We start from the raw sequence: 19,939 nt of genomic DNA, 5'->3' as shown, positions 1-19,939 counted from the left end.
TTATTTGGGTTATGCATAAAAAAAACTTCCCTCAGAGGTTTGCAACTTTTTACAGACTTTACTCCTGAATCTTATAGTTTATTTAATATATGCCTGACAGCTTTTTCATAAACTCTTATAGTTTATGCAGATTGAGCATCTGTATCAAACATACAGAATAAAATAAAGGACACTACAAGTCAAAAACATTTGAAAAAGCTCCAAAGAGCATTGAAGCGGCCAGAAGAAGTAAATATGCTCAACCTCAAGAAGCACATGTTCATGTCGATAATAAGCATACATAATACATATAACATTGACCCCTAACAAATGATATACTAGTGGAATCAATATAAGAAATAACATATGTAAATGAGATATTGAGTCCACGTGTGAACCTGGGCTACCTGTCAGGTGCAAGCATGATAACCACATGGCAGTCGCTATAACACTGGATATAGTAGCTCTGTCAATAGTCGCACACTTATGACGTGTATAATGATCTTGCAAGAACCACTGTGCCTGCGCTTGCCACATCGGCACACACTAATTATGCAGCCATAGAGAGGATGTTGTCTACAAATCAATGTGTGCATGCACCAACTGAAGGAGGCTGCACACTCGCTATACAAGAATGATTATGCAAGGTAGAATATTGAGTGTGCCTACGTTTTTAATGTGAATAATGGCAAGATAATGCACCTGGGATGTAAAAACCCAAGGGCGGAATATAGAATAGTTGATACAGTCCTAACCTCAGCATCCGAGGAAAGGGACTTAGGAGTAATTATTTCAGAAGACTTAAAGGTAGGCAGACAATGTCATAGACCAACAGGAAATGCTAGCAGAATGCTTGGGTGTATAGGGAGAGGTATTAGGAGTAGAAAGAGGGAAGGGCTCATGGTTGTATAGGGAGAGGTATTAGCAACAGAGGGGGAAGTGCTCATGGGTGTATAGAGAGATGTATTAGAAGTAGAGAGGGAAGTGCTTATGGGTGCAAAGGGAGAGGTATTAGCAGTAGAGGGGGAAGTGCTCATGGGTGTATAGAGAGATTTCTTAGCAGTAGAGGGAAGTGCTTATGAGTGTATCGGGGAGGTATTAGCAGTAGAGAGGGAAGTGCTTATGGGTGTATAGGGAGAGGTTTTAGCAGTAGAGAGGGAAATGCTCATGCTGCTGTTCAGAGCACTGGTGAGACCTCACTTGGAGTATTGTGAGCAGTACAAGAGATAGTATCTGAAAAAGATATAGATATATTTGAGATAGTTTAGAAATCTAATCTAGTACATGGATTGCAGCTCAAACCTTTGCAAGAAAGGTTAAAGGATATTAAAGGAGTACTCCCGGATGAAACAATTGTCATTCAGACTGGCGGCAGTGAAAAAAAATAAAGAGATGCATTCCTGCCGTCGCTCCTCCGGTGCCTTGGTAACCTGCTCCGGCCTCCGCTGCGATCCTCTTCTCGGTTGCCAGTGGTCAGTGAGTCATACTGCACTCAGCCAATCACTGGCCGCAGCAAAGTCCCGCCTCGGACGGCTATAGGCTGAGCGGTAGTGTGACGTTTTCCTGGTGCCGGGGCCGAAAACATCACTCTGATGCTCAGCCTATCGCTGGCCCAGGCGGGACTTTGCCGGTGATTGGCTGAGTGCAGTAGGACTCACTGACCACCAGCAACCAGGAAGAGGATTGCAGCGGAGGCCGGAGCAGGTTACCTGAGGCACCGGGGGAGCGACGGCAGGCATGTATCTCCTTATGTTTTTTACTGCCGCCAGTCTGAATGACAACTTTTGCATCCCGGAGTAGTCCTTTAACATGTATAGCTTGGAAGAAAGACGAGACAGAGGGGCTATAACAGAAACTTTTGAATACATAAAGGGCATTAACACTTTAACACTGTAAAGGAGGAGAGGATATTCAAAAGAAAATGCTTTACATTTACATTTCTGCTATTTGTCTTTTCATGCTTCTTCCATTTGTACTCCTGTGCCCTCAAATTACTGGGCCATTAAATGAGTTACCCCAAGATAAACAGTAGAGGTGAGACACAATTTATGTGATTGGTGGGGTCCCAGCGTTTGGACTCCCAACAATCAGATACTTATCACCTATCCTGCGGATGATAAGTTTTAATTTTGGACCCCAAGCATTTCAATGTAAAGACTGTTTATGCTTCATTATGAATGTCTAGGACATTTGGATCACCAGACATTAAACTTAACTAGAAAAATGTTTTGTATAATCTGTTTTGTACACCTGCTTGGACAATGATAAACTATGTGTAGGCAGCAAACAATTGCACTTTCTGTTAATAGTCTTTGCTGTTATCAATCCCGGTTGAATTGATCATTTGTGCCATAATGAAACATTTTCATATGTAAAGGCAATGATACGTTGACTTTGGGCAGAATGAAACTTCACTTTGTGTGACGTGAAAGCTTGGATGTCTCGTTCTCGTGTTAACAACCATATGCATTACCATTACAGTCACCTAATCATACCCCATGAACAATGCAGATACCATTTCACAGCTCATTCAATGTACTGCTAAAGGGTACTCCCAGGTCAGTGCATGCAGGAGGGGGCAATTCCCATGGTAGACAAGGCCCATAAATAATGGATGAGATCTAGCACTTTAGGGAGGTTTGTACATTATCTCTAAAATGAAAGGGACTTGACGGAGATACGTGAATTACCTGACTGAAAGGAGACTAGAATCACCCAGGAATACACATTTTTTTTTTTTTTTTTAGGTGTATGGAGAAGTGGTGTAGAATAGTCACTGCATAGATTTACCAATCTATCATATGTGGTATGGTGAGATGGTAATGATATGTAATGGATTCTTAATTAACTGGCAGGTTGTCAGGTTTGTGACACAGAAGTAAGGTTATGAAACAGTGAATGGTAGATGATATGGGTTGTTATTGTCAGATGGCTGGAGTGTAGCAACCCTGTAGTAAGATGACAGTTCCCAATAACCACAATTTCAAGGAAGTTGCTATCCGTATCAAGGACCTGGGTTTCTTTCTTTTTTGTTTTTGTGCTTATACTGACAAGTCTAGTGCAGTTTCTGTTTGCTTCAATAATACAAATTTCTGACACCGTTTAAACCGCATCAGTATCATAGGGACTCATTTACCACTAATCTAATTTCTAAAGGGGTACTCTGGCCCTAAGACCTCTTATCCCCTATCCTAAGGATAGGGGATAAGATGTCTGGTCATGGGGGTCCTGCTGCTGGGGACCCCCGCAATCTCTCATGCAGCACCCACCTGTCTCAGCTGCACGCAGTGCTGGAGGCTCCGTATCTAAAGCCTCACGACCACGGGGCCCGGAGTATCGTGACATCACGACTCCGCCCCCTTTTGACATCACACCCTCTCCCATAGGCTTGCATTGAGGGGGGGGGGCGTGACATCACAAAGGGCACGGAGTCGTGACTTGATTTTAAATCAACTGGTGCCAGAAAGTTGAACAGAATTGTAAATTACTTCTATTAAAAAAACTTCATCCTTCCTGTAGTTATCAGCTGCTGTATACTACAGAAGAATTTCCTTTCTGTCTGACCACAGTGCTCTCTGCTGACACCTCTGTCCATTTTAGGAACTGTCCATAGTAGTAACAAATCCCCATAGCAAACCTATTCTGCTCTAGACAGTTCCTAAAATGGACTGAGGTGTCAGCAGAGAGCACTATGGTCAGACAGAAAGGAAATTCAAAAAGAAAATAAGTTCCTCTGTAGTATACAGCAGCTGAAAAGTACTGGAAGGGTTAAGATTTTTTAATAGAAGTAATTTACAAATCTGTCTAACTTTCTGGCAACAGTAGCTTTTAAAAAACATGTTTTCCAGTGGAGTACCCCTTTAAATCCCTGACAGGGTTGATATAGCTTTGTTGTGGAGTCACACAAGCACGGAATGGGGGATGTCAGTCATGCCTAGAGGGGCATGTTTTGGAGCTGACATGACTCTTGTCTTGTAATTTACATCTTTCTAAACTTAACTTAATTATGGATTATGGGATAGTAGCAGTATATTGCGCAAAAAACTAGTGACAGTATTGCTTTAAACGGAACCTGTCATAACTTTCATTCTGTCTGAACCACAAGTCATTGGGGTGGCCCCTGGTGGTTTCTGCCTGCCCCGCTAGCCTTGATGAATAGATCTCTTCCCTTTGCAAAGAAAAGCAGTGAATAAATAGCAGCTACTGCATTTCGACTGGACATACGATAGTTCTAAAAGTAACTTCTGTTTAAATGATGGATGTGCATTTCAAAGTGTGCCCTTTGTAAGTGTGTATATTATATACAACAAATCCCCAGAGGACATTAGGGTAAATAATAACATTACAACAATTTTAGAAACAACGCCCTAAAGGGTTACCCTAAACTAAGAGACCTCCTTTTTAGAATATAACTTTTATGGATCAATATTAAAATGTACATTTTAATATTGATCAATAAAAGTTATATTTTAATAGGGAGGTCTCCTAATTTGTAAGTGTGTGACATGAGATCCAGTGACTTTAGATTCTGGGAGTTTAGAGTCACTTAAAATTATTTACACCTATCTCTATGGGTAACTTTTTAGGTTTTAGGTTCTGTGGTATCCCTATACACAACTGGGAAGATTGATTCAAACGTGTGAAGAGGAAGAGTGGTGCATATGCTTGTAGCAAACAATGAGGTCGCTTCTTTAATTTTTAAGAAGGAATCTGATTGGTTGCTATGGGCAACTGCATCACTCTTCCTCTACACAGGTTATGGGAAATCTCTCCCAATGTCCTCCATAATTACCATTAAATCCTGGATCTACATGGCCGACTTGCAACATTGAGAGGCTGGGATAAAGTGGATAGGAGTCTGCTGCTCAGTAAGTGAACAGTCTTTGGGGCGGGGTGGTAGTGGGGGGATAGGAATATGGAGGTGCAGGAGAATAAGGTAGGTAGATTTGTGAAAGTTTTGAAGGCAGGATAGAGGGGAAAGTGTCAGGGAGGCTAGCTTTGATGTGGCACACCCCAACATGTTTTCCCGGTTTGCAAATGAGGGGAACTTTAGTTCAGAGTTAGCACCACTGCAGCAAGACACTGCCAGGATCGTCAAACAGTGTGTTATCTTCCTGGTGCTTTAGTTTGGCACATCGCGGATCGGATTAACAGATTTCTGGAAGCGGCTAGAGAAGACCCAGCAGTCATGGTGCACATTGCCACCAATTACAAAGTTAGGGGAAGGTAAAGTGTCCTTGTAATTGATTTCAGGGTCTTAGGTAGTAAGCTTAAAGGGGTACTCCATCCATAGACATCTTATCCCCTATCCAAAGGATAGGGGATAAGATGTCTGATCGCGGGGGACCCGCAGCTGGGGATCCTCGCAATCTCTCCTGCAGCCCCCACTTGTCATTACCTGCACGGAGCGAAGATCGCTGAATTACGATACAGGGCCGGAGTATCGGGACGTCACGGCCCCACCTCCTCCTGATGTCACACCCAGCCCCCTCAATGCAAGCCTTTGGGAGGGGGTATGTGTGGCGCCATGCCCCCCCCCCATAGACTTGCATTGAGGGGACGGGGCAATCAGCAATCGTGTTTCCATTGATACAGGTGAAAATTTGTCCCTTGGTAGATTTAACTACCACTGTCATGTGGATACAAGATATTTGTAACTATTTCTATTATTGTGGGTTTATGTAGTCTTTTGCTATACAATTTATACACTCTATGTAGTTATGTAGATCACTTTGCAAATATCTTTTCTAGTTTGATATGAACCTGCAGGGCATTTTGATGGTGATTTCAACATAAGAAGGCAAAGTTGGAAATATTTTCTAGCTATTTGCAAATATAAGACTGCAAATATAACACTAAATGGTTGCTTTTTCAGTAATTCTGTTCTTGCAGACACTTCATATCCAGGAGAGTATTAAGCTTCACCTAGTTGGTGATAGTTCCCAGTATTGTGACTAGACAGCCATATCACAATCTACTGTCTGCACTGTTCTGATTTCGTGATGCGATAACATGTTCCCCTGTCAGCATGGGACTGACGGCTCCTAAATGTGTTATTTCTTAGCACTCCCATAAAGTAAGAAAAAAAGTCTAAAACCAGGTAAATAAATGAAGCTTTTCTTTTATGTATTTTATGCACTGTAATATAATGCTGGGAATCTATGACAGTTTCCATACAAATATGTGCGATGAATTGGTAAAATGTATTATTGTTGTCTATAGTGTATGGTGCTGTATGCATCCTTCATTTATAAGAAGGACCAAAATGACAAATTAATATGAATCATGTTTACTGCCCCAAACAATAAAACACCATAGTCTTTTTAGTATCCAGCTTCACAAAATGTTGTATTAAAGACCAAAGTGCAAAGGAAAAAGATGTAAGTATGCAAAATAAAGGCGATATCAAAACTACCATGTAAGTGTAAGGAAGAGCAGAAAAGGGGCATTCAGGTCAATGTGAGGTGCTATTGTCCCATGGGTAAGGAAAAGGGTTTCATAAAGGAAGAGGCTTAGTTAATCTAAGGTTTCAGAAAACTTGATCCAGTTAAGTCAGTAAGTTTTCTCATACTCCTCTATATAGCGTCAGGTAAACAGAGTGGGGAAGAAGTCGGAAGGTTAATGTGGAGCATTAATGGACTAAATGAGATCTATGTAGAACCTTAAAGAGGCATTCCAGCTTAAAGTGTACCTGCCATTTTCAAAAAAGTTTTATACAATGTAGACAATACTATTATATGTATATTTGTAATATACATTGGTTAAGAAATGTGTATGTTTTTGGGTGAAAAAATGCTGTTCTGCAGCTATTGCCTGTGTGTCTCTGTGCAGAGAATACTACAGGAACTGAAAGCAGGACAAGCAGGGCTCTATGCACTGAGGACAAGCAGGGCTCTGTACACTGAGGACAAGCAGGGCTCTGTACACTGAGGACAAGCAGGGCTCTGTACACTGAGGACAAGCAGGGCTCTGTACACTGAGGACAAGCAGGGATCTGTACACTGAGGACAAGCAGGGCTCTGTGCACTGAGGACAAGCAGGGCTCTGTACAGTGAGGACAAGTGGGGTCTGTACACTGAGGACAAGCAGGGCTCTATGCACTGAGGACAAGCAAGGCTCTGTACACTGAGGACAAGCAGGGCTCTATGCACTGAGTACAAGCAGGGCTCTGTACACTGAGGACAAGCAGGGCTTTGTACACTGAGGACAAGCAGGGCTCTGTACACTGAGGACAAGCAGGGCTTTGTACACTGAGGACAAGCAGGGCTCTGTACACTGAGGACAAGCAGGGATCTGTGCACTGAGGACATGCAGGGCTCTGTACAGTGAGGACAAGTAGGGCTCTGTACACTGAGGACAAGCAGGGCTCTGTACACTGAGGACAAGCAGGGCTCTATGCACTGAGGACAAGCAGGGCTCTGTACACTGAGGACAAGCAGGGCTCTGTACACTGAGGAAAAGCAGGGCTCTGTACACTGAGGAAAAGCAGGGCTCTGTACACTGAGGACAAGCAGGGCTCTGTACACTGAGGACAAGCAGGGCTCTGTACACTGAGGACAAGCAGGGTTCTGTACACTGAGGACAAGCAGGGCCCTATACATTGAGGACAAGCAGGGCTCTGTGCACTGAGGACAAGCAGGGCTCTGTACACTGAGGACAAGCAGGACTCTGTACATTGAGGCAAGCAGGGCTCTGTACACTGAGGACAAGCAGGGCTCTGTACACTGAGGACAAGCAGGGCTCTGTACACTGAGGAAAAGCAGGACTCTGTACACTGAGGACAAACAGGGCTCTGTACACTGAGGACAAGCAGGGCTCTGTACACTGAGGACAAGCAGGGCTCTATGGCATGCCCCCGGCTTACATAGCAGGCTTAATGACAAGCCAGGAGTCTGCACAGAGCCCTGCTTATCCCCCCCTATACACAGAGACACACATGCAATAGCTTGCAGGGCCAAGATATAAAATATATCACTCAAAATGTAACATTTTTATTAACTTATGTAAATTACAAATATACATATAATGTTATTATCTTCATTATATAAAACGTTTTTGCAAATGACAGGTACACTTATCAAATGCAGCATTCTTCTTTCTTTACCAGCATAGGCCCAGATTTATCAAACTGTGTGAGAGAAAAAGTGGAGAGATTTTCCCACAGCAACCAATCACAGCTTAGCTAACAAGCTCTGGTAAAGGGAAACCTGAGCTGTGATTGGTTGCTGAGGGAAAATCTCCCCAACTTTTTCTCTCACACAGTTTGATAAATCTGGGCCATAGAGAGCATACTTTTTCCATTTAGGGAATGTGTCCAGGTAAATTTCTGTTCATCTACGTTAAAGCCTGGCTACAATTGGGATCAATAATCCTCCTGAATACTGTTCTTATCTAAGACAAGACTTCTAAATTGTGGTCTTATTTCAGCCATGGTAAAATACTGGATGAAGTGTCTGGAGTGTATAAAATCTATAGTGCTGGTCTTTTTGAGGAGAATAGTCATTCCCTGATCAATGATCCCTGTGACAGTCCCATTTGTCAGGTAGCAAAATGAGGGTTGTACAGTAAAAAAAACCTAGCCATTCATTTTTCTGTGACCCTGAGGGCATCTACTATTTGGCTTTTGGCTGATTTATAGCTTTTGTCTGAATACACAGGAAGAAGCCGTTGTTCAAGCTGTATTTTTCATGCAGCTCAGTACAAACAATGTTGATTGTTGAAATGAATTTGTTTCCTCCAATGATCAGATAAACATGACAAAAAAGCTTTAGTTTTGATCATAGCTCCAAAAATTTCAAGGATCATTCATTGCAGTATTTATTGGAGCATGCGATACTTGGTCAGATTGCTCTCAACACCTTGGCTTTTCAAAAGCTTCCTGTACTGATCTGTATAAACCTTCCCAATGAGTCATTCGTATGTTTCAGTGCTCACATTGGGAGTCCTGACAGTCAACTGTCCCACTTTACAAGCTGATTATTGATGGCTATACTATTATTTTCACAGTTTGTTATTCATCTCATTAAATGTGTGTGATATCGGAAACATTAAGACTTCAAAAGGAAGTACTTTCCTAGCATTCGGTTTATCCTACCTTTGAACTTGGTGAAATAGTTTTGATACAGATTGGACCAACTAATAGAAGAAAAGAACCTGTAAAGAACTCTAACAGCACGGGGATCAAGATTTGAGCATGTAATTACTTTTTAGTGTCTTAAACTCCACATAATCTAGCTTTAAGTGTTTAGCGGCTTTAAGGTTGAATTCCATCTGTCCTATAAAGTTATGTATTGCTGCAGAAATGAGCTCCTTTGATCTGCTGAAGGATAAATACATTCATCTGCCACAATGCTTGTAGAATGTTGTGTCTAAATAAGTGAACAGGCAGATCATTTGTAAGGTTTTAGCTAATGTCTTTCCTTTTATTGGTTTTGTTAGATGCTGTGTATGAATCTGTAGAGACTAGCATTACATTTTGAGGGGCTCAAAACATGCAAAAAAATGTAATCTTTAAAATATTCTTAACTTACCAATTCCACTTTGTCCTGTGTTCCCACCATCCCCTAATCAGTTCCACCTTGTCCTGTGTTCCCACCATCCCCTAATCAGGTGGCCATGGTAGTCAGACTGACCCAAGACCTATCTGGCAGCCTTTGTTGCTTTTGATTTGACATAGGGCTACACCGAGAAGCGGAGTCCCTTGGTTTTCACCCTTTTTACCCCTGTACAGGGATCTGGACTTTGCTGCAGAAAAAACACAAATCACTACCCCAGCATAGTTTGTCATACCAATGGCTGGTGTGTCCAAGTGGGTTACTAAAGGAGGACGTCAAATAAGTAGTAATGTGTTCTATCAATATGGATAGCAGGCAGCAAATGAAAAGCATTTGTCTGGTTGGACAGCATCGTGGCTCAGTGGTTTGCCCTGTTTTCTTGCAGTGCTCGAGTCCTAGGTTCAAATCCCACTAAGGACATCCATCTGCAAAGGACCTTGTATATCCTCCTCATGTTTGAGTGGGTTTCCCACACTCAAAAATATACAAATACGAGAATTAAAGGAAAACTGTCACTCTGCTCACCCACACTAAACCCAAAACACAGGGTTATAGTGTGGGTGACCAGGAGTGCAAAGAGGGGTCACTTACCAAATTCTGATATTGCCTGACAAAAGTCCCATTCTCAATTCGGTTACCTGCGCGCTGGAGGCGGGGCCCTGATGGCTGTCCGCCCCCTCTGCCTCCTGAAGCAATCTTCCTCTATTAGTATATTCAAATTCTGCTCTGCGCTCTGAGTCAGGAGTGACGTGAGATCTCTTCTTGCCAGGGCACTCTGCTACTGTGCCGGAGCGCATGCGCTCACGTGACATGCGACTCACATCAATAGGACTTGAGAGTTGTTTGCAAACTAACTGCTCTTGCCTCAGAGTGCAGCACAGAATTTGAATATACTAATAGAGGAAGATTGTTTCAGGAGGCAGAAAGAAGAAGGGGGCGGTAACCGAACTGAGAATGGGACTTACGTCGGGCAATATCACAGGAGGCACTGGACGGAATTTGGTAAGTGGCACTTCTGATCACCAACACTATAATACCCTCTACTGGGTTTAGTGTGGGTGATCAGGCCGACAGTTTTCCTTTAAGATTTTGAGCCTGAAAGGGGACAGGCACTGATTTGAGTGAAATAAAAGAGTGAATTACTGCGGAATATGTTGATACTAAATAAAGAATTATTATTACACAGAATGATCTTAAGCTAAAAAGCCCTTTGGCTGTCAGTTATTGAAAGAGTATAGCCACATTAAAAACATGGAAAACCAAGGAAAGGTTCTAAATGCAGTACTACAGCAAACTTACCATCCCCACCCCCCCCAGAAGATTCTGCGCTGTGTCCCTGTTCAGCCTCCAATTTGCACTATGATGTTACTCTAGGAGTTGACGTCATGTGACTGCTGCAGCCAATCAGCAGGCGCGGCAGTCACGCTCCATACTCTTGGTCTCAGTGCTCAGTGAGCCATGATGTCAGAGAGTAGAGATTACTGAGTGGAAACAGCAAAGTAAGCTTTGGTCGCTGCAGCTGTTCCTCCAGCTATTACATTTTCCCATTTTCTTCCAGCTTTCTATGGTTTTCTGCTCTCTGACAGAATGGGATTGTAGTTGGGACTGGAATATGTGACAACAAGGGAGGTAAATATGTGATTTTTTATTGCTCTGGGAGGCAATAAGGCAGGATTTCCTCTGCAGTTGTTGAGCCAAAGCCAAGAGTGGATCCATAAGGTAGAAGTCCTTCCTTTGTATTTTCCATTCTTTTTTAATTCACTTCTGGCTTTGGCTTAAATCGAAAGCCATCCTAAAGAAAGTTTTACCTGGAAAACCACTTTAATTGAGCCCCAATAGTATATGTCCAGAACACCCCTTTAAAGGAAAAGTGTAGTGCAAAAATACAAACAAAAAAAATTAACTCACCTTCCATCATTCCCCCATTGCGCCAATATCAGTCTTCGGTCCTCCGGTCCCAGTCTTGTTCCTGCTCCTGTGTGCAGTGATCATCACACTGCGATCAGCGTGTCGCCGGCCACAGCAGTGTCCTGCCTCGGCCGGTGATAGGCTGAGCGCAGTGTCATGTAATGAGCCTGGGCCCAGCCTTCTCCCTGCTGCCCGTGCCTGTTGCATGACACTGTGCTTTGCCTATTACTGGTCGAGGCGGAACATCGCTGCAGCTGGTGATATGCTGATCCCAGTGTGATGATCCGTACACACAGAAGTAGGAACAACACCGGGACCGGAGGACCAAAGACTAACATCGGCGCAATGGGGGAGTGACGGGAGGTGAGTTAAAGTTTTTTTTTTTTAAGAAATCATGCACTACACTACTCCTTTAAAATCTGAATACGTGATAAAGACCTATAAGTGGGTTTGGGATAAACGTCACACTTATGGTTATATAAGAAGACCACCTCTTTTCACTATAATATTGTTGAATTATGGTGTATTTTTGATTCTCTGCATCGCTAAGACGGTAGGTTGGTGCCCTGAGGCCTCCTCCATTTTGCTGAACATACAATGCTACCTTTTTTTTTCTCTCTCTTACTTTGTAATGACATTTATTTTACCATAACATGTACCGCTCAACCAAAAAAATTATATTTATGTGGGAAAATTGAAAAGAAAACCGCAATTTAGCAAATTTTGGTAGGTTTTGTTTTCACTCTGTACAATTTATGGTAACAATGAAAGGTTTTCTTTATTATATGGGTCAATATGATTAAAATGATACCCATTTATATGCCTTTTTATAATTGTACCGCTTTAAAAAAAACTTAAACTATTTTAACTAAATTAGTATGTTTGAAATTGCCCTATTTTGACCACCTATAACTTTCTCATTTTTCCATATACGGGGCAGAATGAGGGCTAATTTTTTGTGCCCTGATCTGTAGTTTTTAACAGTACCACTTGTGCTTATGCTTTATATTTTATAATATTCTATAAAAAAAATTTGGAATAAAATGTGACAAAAAAGCAGCAATTTTTGACTTTTTTTTAAAACGTTTACGCCGTTCACCGTACGGGATAATTAACAATATATTTTGATAGGTCAGACTTTTACGTACGCGGCAATATCAAATATGTGTATTAATTATTATTTTTACGCTTTTTTGGGGGTAAAATTGGAAAAACGGATGATTTACATTTTTATAGGGGCAGCTGATTTTTCACATTTTATAACTTTTTTATTAAATTTTTTAACTTCTTTTTTTTTTACACTATTATTCCCCATAGAGGACTATTTATAGCAATCACTTGATTGCTAATACTGTTCAGTGCTATGCATAGGGCATAGTACTGATCAGTGTTATTGGCTATCTTCTTCTCTGGACTGCTCGATCTCAGACCAGAGCAGAAGACCCCTGGAGATGGCCGGAGGCAGGTGAGGGGACCTCCGCTGCGCTGGATGATCGGATCCTCGCGGCAGCCTTGTGGGCGAACCGTTTAAAGTACCGCACTGCCGCAGATGCCGTGATCTGTATTGATCATGGCATCTGAGGGGTTAATGGTGGACATCCACATTACCTGACAGGTAATAGCCGGTCCAGTGCTCGTGGTCATGGCGGAGCGTAAATGTATGTCATGGTGCATTAAAGGGGTTATCCAGGAAAAAACTTTTTTTTTTATATATCAACTGGCTCCAGAAAGTTAAACAGATTTGTAAATTACTTCTATTAAAAAAATCTTAATCCTTTCAGTACTTATGAGCTTCTGAAGTTAAGGTTGTTCTTTTCTGTCTAAGTGCTCTCTGATGACACGTGTCTCGGGAAACGCCCAGTTTAGAAGCAAACCCCCATAGCAAACATCTTCTAAACTGGGCGTTTCCCAAGACACTTGTCATCAGAGAGCACTTAGACAGAAAAGAACAACCTTAACTTCAGAAGCTCATAAGTACTGAAAGGATTAAGATTTTTTAATAGAAGTAATTTACAAATCTGTTTAACTTTCTGGATTTTTACTGGATTTTCCTATTAAAGAAAATTGAACTAATATACAAGATGAGCCTATAAATTATTCAGTGCAACTGACTCATTAGCCGGGTGCCGGGTGACACGGCAGTATTTTGATCAGTATTTTTTTTATCCATATTTGTAAGCCATAACCAGCAGTTGGGGTACATTACATTTTATTGTCTGTGGGTTCTACTTTGGATTTAGCGATTTACAAATTTTGCTTTTACAAATATTGATGCAAAATACTGAACAAAATACTGCCATATGAAGAGACCTTAGTGTACATGCACACATTGGCCCTGATTTATTAAGAGTGGAGTGGTGTTTTCTTAGTCGGTTTTAATTCCCTACAATTCCCCCATGGCATTTACTAAGGTTTCCCTACATTTTGCACTTTTCCCTAAATTTTGCTTTTTTGCGCATGCTCTGATCTGTCAGGTTTTCAGCTTAAATCCACCCCATCTTTTGTGGAAACCTTAGTAAATATGTTGGGTTTTTGTGAAAATGTGGGTGGGACGTCCCTTTTATGTGACCACACCCCTTTTCCTGATGGTCACGCCCCCTTTTCAGGTTTTCTAAGTAAAATGGTTTGTTGGTCTGTTTTCTTTCAATTCTGGCACAAACTCTGGCATAGACAGAATTTCTGGTGCACAACTCGACAAAACATGTTGGGTTTACAATAGTAAATGAGGGCCATTATATTTGCAATCGACTTCTATGGGGCTGTACTATACCTATCTAACTATCCAATAAAACAGAAATTGTGTCACATTCCATCACCATATAACGCCATATAAGTATTTACCCCTAAAATCACTGCACGTAGGGGAGAATAGCTCTGTAATATGGAGTCCTACTGAGGCACCATGCAGGGATACACCGAGTGCCTATGGCCCAGCAGTACAGTGCAGATAGCTCAGTAGGCATTTATTTCTCATTTTTTCTTTACATGATTTTAAAACATCAAGATCTAGAAATGCTAAGCTTTTGTTGCATAAGTACAGATAATACATTTCGACTTTAGCCCTTACACTCTAGATATTAACTTCCAGCATGGATTTTTTTGCCACTTTTGTTTATTTTACAATGCAGATGCTTGTTCTGTTCCAACCTGTCACAATGTTGATTCCCAAACAATGTGCAATACGCTGCAGGCGTTGTTTTTTAAAGGAAGATTTTGTGTGTAAATACCACTGAATTATGTAAGAAACGCACTAAATCAAGCAACAGCAGAGTCTTAACATAATATCATTGATGTGGGTTTTGTGGGAAATGACTGCAGTGTTAGGCTCTGAAAGGCGATTAATCCTTCTGATTGTTTGGGGAATCAGATGGTAGAAACAGATGAGAAATATAGGATGATTTCAGCTGAGATAGCTTTGTATCACTGTCTTGTAAGCACAATGCTTACTTTCCTGTTTGGACAGTTGGGGATTTCCTAAATTTTAAATAGAATTTTACAGCTTTTCAATTTTGAGTTCTCTGTCATATCAAAGCTAACAAATAGAATAAAAAAAAAAAAGAAATATACTAAAATCAGGGGTGTTGATAGGGTCTTAAAAGAACAGGGGCACAAACCCCAAGGCACAACCCCCCTACCAAAATAAAAAATGAAATACTTATATAGTTATCATACAACATTGTTACTGATATGCCAGATGCACATATTGCCTCCATATTACTAACAATACACACTATACACAGAAATATATTGTCAATTATACCATTACATAATGCCTAAATAACACCGTCACACCATGGCCGCTGCACACCATATATAGTAAGTCAGTAAGTCAGTGCGGTTACATCCAGTGACTCACAGGTGACATCTTCCCTGATCAGTGTCGGTCACTCTCATATTCCCCATCTAGCCAGACTTAAAGGGGAACTCCGGTGGAAACCAGTGGAAAACAAATGTTTTCAAATCAACTGGTGCCAGAAAGTTAAACAGATTTGTAAATTATTTCTATTTCAAAATCTGAAGCCTTCCAGTACTTATCAGCTGCTGTCTACTACAGAGACATTTGTGAAGTTATTTCCAGTGTGATAACAGTGCTCTCTGCTGACACCTCTGTCCATGTCAGGAACTGTCCAAATTAGAAGCATATCCCCATAGTATACCTTTCCTGCTCTGGACAGTTCCTGACACAGATAGTGGTCTCAGCAGAGAGCACTGTTATCAGACTGGAAAGAACTTCACAAATCTCTCTGTAGTAGACAGCAGCTGATAAGTACTGGAAGGCTTCAGATTTTGAAATAGAAGTAATTTACAAATCTAACAACCAAAGAAAACATAAGTGCACTCAACGCATAGCAGAGACTGTCGGGTCCAGAAGTCCGGTAGCTGGAAACATAGGCATAGGCGCTGGTGAAGTGTGGCGCTCGGAGGCACACTTCACCAGTGCCTATGCCATGACCCGGTATCCCGCTACCGGACTTCTGGACCCGACAGTCTCTGCTATGCGGTGAGTGCATTTACGTTTTCTTTGGTTGTTTGATTTGATACTTCACATTTCTGTACATGCACCCCGCAGGAGACTTTGATCGGAGGTCACAGAGGACCTTGCTGCTTACATCATTAGGTAATATAGCCCCTTGAGTGCTCTCCCCATTTTCTTGTCTTGGCTTTTTAATTTACAAATCTGTTTAACTTTCTAACACCAGTTGATTTGAAAATTCTAATCTACCGGAGTTCTCCTTTAAGTGACAACTTCCTCCAGCCAGAATTTGTCTCAGGAAAGCCTGCTTTGCACTTTTCTAGCACCCTCCACACCTTTATACAATATAGTGCCAATATAGTGCCCCACATATAGTGCCTTCCTTGGTGCCCTGTGAAGTAAAACATGTAGGTAAGTGGGTAGGGTGTGGAGAAGTAGACAGATATCTCCCATAAGGTAGGCCACCCTAATAGATAAGTAGGCACCCCCAATAGGTAGCTTTCCCCTATAGGTAGCCAGGTCCCCCAGTAGTTACTTTTACTTTTTAGGAAGCAAGGTCCTGTTATTTCTTCCTTCCAAGGTCCCCTCAGTAGTTAGTTTTACCTTTAGGTAGCCAGGTCACTTCAGTAGTTTTCTCTTTTTGGTAGCCATGTCCCCTTAGTAGTTTCCTCACTAGGTAGTCAGATCCCTTCAGTAGTTTCCACTTTAGGTAGCCAGGTACCCTAAGTAGTATCATCCTTTAGAAAACCAGGTTCCCCAGTAGTTTCCCCATTTAGGTAGCCAGATGCCCTCAGTATTTTCCTCCTTTAGGTGGCCAGGTTCCATCGTAGTTTTCTCCTTCGGGTAGCTGGGTCCCCCCCAGTAGTTTCTCCCTTTAGGTAGCCAGGTTGCCTCATTAATTTCCCCCTCTAGGTAGCCAGGTCCCCTCAGTAGTTTCCCCCTTCCGGTAGTCAGATACCCTCAGTAGTTTCCCCCCTAGTTAGCCAGATACCCTCAGTAATTTCCTCCTTTAGGTTGTCAGGTCCCCTCAGCAGTTTCCCCTTTAGGTCGTCAGATCTCCTAAGTAGTTTGGCCCTTTTAAATAGCTAGGTCCACTCAGTAGTTATGTTACCAAGATTTTTGACAAATTTGTTTAACTTGGCTCTACATGAGGCAGTTAGTGCTACTAAAAGTACCTGCCTTCTGTCACCTGTCTGTTACCACACATAGAAAATTGTATTATCGTTATGTTGTTTTGGAAATAATTATACATTATATCATAATTATATACAGGGAATTTTTTGTTGATTCCTTTCTGATTTTGTATGTTTGCCCACTGACAAAAAATAATCAGTCCTGTGTAGTTCTGGGCTGATTCCGCATCATTCTAGTGATCACCAAAACTGAGATCTTGCATGGAGCCCCTGACTAAGGGAGATTTACATTTATTTTGTGTTTCTTCCAGTCGCGAATAATCGCATCCACTTTTGTAAACTTCTCACCAAGCTGCTTGACGATATCCTTGTAGCCCATTCTAGCCTTGTGTAGGTCTACAATCTTGTCCCTGACATCCTTGGACAGCTCTTGGCTTTGGTGAAGAGTTGAAAATCTGATGGATTGATTACTTGTGTGAATAGGTGTCTTTTAGACAGGTAACATGCTGAGATTAGGAGCACTGCTTTTAACCCCTAGAGAACGCAGGGTGTACATGTATGCCCGGAGCCCAAACCCGAGGCTCATGATTAATGCTGGACAATGCTGATGTGGATAATGTCCAACATTAACCCTTTAAATGCCACAATCAATGTGGATTGTGGTGTCAAAAAGTGCCAAAATGCAGTTGCTGGGAGCTCAGTGGTGCTGATCGGGAAATCGCGATCAGCTAAGAGGATGGATGGAGGTCCTTTACCTAGCCCCATCTTAATAAATGGGAATAAGCCATTAGCCTCTCAAAGACAAATAGCTGCACAGTTGCACCAGGCTTCATAGGCTGCAGGCACTTTGGAACCACTATTAGTTCCACCATTAGAAGAAATATCCCATGGAGTCAGGATAATTTCAGGACGTGGACAGAGAATAATACTGTATGGTCAAGCCACGTTTATCTAATAAAGCTGTTGGACTGCAATATCTGTTTAAGTAACCTTTAGCAAAATCTATGCTGTTGCAGTGAAAAGATAATGGGGGGTATGTATCAATAATGGTGTAGCAATGTGTGATTTTATGTATGTTTTTTTGTGTCAAATGGAGCATATTTGCGCCAAAATTATCAATTGTCGTATGCAAGTTTGTAATTTTGGCACAAATGTAGCCCTACAAAAGGCGCAGACCCCAGAATTCCAGGCAGTAAATCTGACTTTGGGACATTCTATTGTTGTAGCTATTTTCTCTGTCACTTTATTCATGGTGTAGATTTGCACCTAAATGAAGGTATTTGCGCCTAAACTTGCGCCAAATCGAAAAGTCGCAATTAATGAATTCCAGACCAAAGAATGATTGTAACTGAAATCACGACTAACAAAGTGAAATCAGTGATTTTGTTCTAAACCATTTGGTGCAATTGTTTGTCGCAAAAAGTGACATAAAAGGAAATTTGAGACAAATCACAGTCAAAAAAACAGGGTAAAATCCTTCAAACATACCCCCAATGTACTTAAGTTACAGCTCAGCAATGATATAAACAGAGATGTCACAAATAATGCATTGCACACAGTGATATTATAGAACAGGAATGTTGCACACAAATAATGTCACCATTCATATAGTGATATGATGAAGACAGAAAATATCAGCACAGAAATCATCAGTTCTGCTAGCTGAGAAATAATGCACAACATGGCGCAGTTACTACAAGGCTCTAATGTAAATGCTCTAATGTGCGCACACACGCACCCTCATTTTACCGTGGATATTTGGGTAAAAAACTTTTTTTACCCAAATATCCTTGGTAAAATGAGGGTGCGTTTTATAGGCCGGTGCGTGGTATACCCCGATAAATACGGTAACTTCTCCAAAGTTATACAAAGCAGCCACACAGAACTGCTCAGAAACAGAATTCAGAATACATGAAGTGATTCTTATTCATGCAGCTCCCTAATTTATAGATTTGCACGGACATGTGAGACTGGTCTGAAAATAAATCTCTGTCATAGCATAATGTCATTCTACTTGACACTGAGCTATAACATTGGCGTTCTTTATCACACAAAACATTCAAGGCTGAAGATTATCTGTGCATGTGGATCATAGACTTGCAGCAGTTCTCTATGTAGACTAAACAGAATAAATTGCCCTGTCTTTTCAAGTAAAAATAGTAAAGACACCGCACGATAGATCATGTGATCTGGAAGGACAGTTACAGATTTGTGACATGTGGCTGTGCTTCTGTGTCCCATCACAGGGACTCACTAAAGGTAATGTACTATGAAAATACATATAAGTTTATTATGTTCTCATGAACACAAATATCGATCTGTTTTCAGAATGTAAGAATCCAACACATTATCAACATCAATTAGAATAAAATATAGCTTTTAATTGGGATATACTAAAATTAAGATATACACACAATACGCATATTGAGCACAAAACATAAAGAGGGTAAAGGTAACAGGTGAAACCCTAATAAATTCCCGACCTAAATTAATTCCTAACAGCTAAGTGAAGGACAAGGGTTAGGGGAATAATTACAATATGTACAATTGGTACAAAAATATATCAACCTCTCTGGCCAACGCGTTTCTCTCCCAGGTTGAAGGGAGTTCATCAGGGATGAGAGGATAATATTCACAATTCAATTAGTGCACAACAAATGCAAAATCATATACAAAAGATACAAAGACCAATAATGACAATAAATGAATGATAATACATAGGTCCGGGTCGGTCAGTCATAAGTACCGGTCATATATGTGAGTCTGTTAATGTCTGGTCAAATAAATACACATACATTATCATAGCAAAAAGATGGCATATAGAATATTACTATGCAATGTTAGTAAAATAAGTTGACTCCAGACAGAGGGGAAGATGTTCTGTTCAAGAT

Source organism: Hyla sarda, chromosome 1 (assembly GCF_029499605.1).
Source record: "Hyla sarda isolate aHylSar1 chromosome 1, aHylSar1.hap1, whole genome shotgun sequence".
NCBI classification, from domain to species: Eukaryota; Metazoa; Chordata; class Amphibia; order Anura; family Hylidae; genus Hyla; species Hyla sarda.
This window is presented reverse-complemented; position numbering follows the sequence as displayed.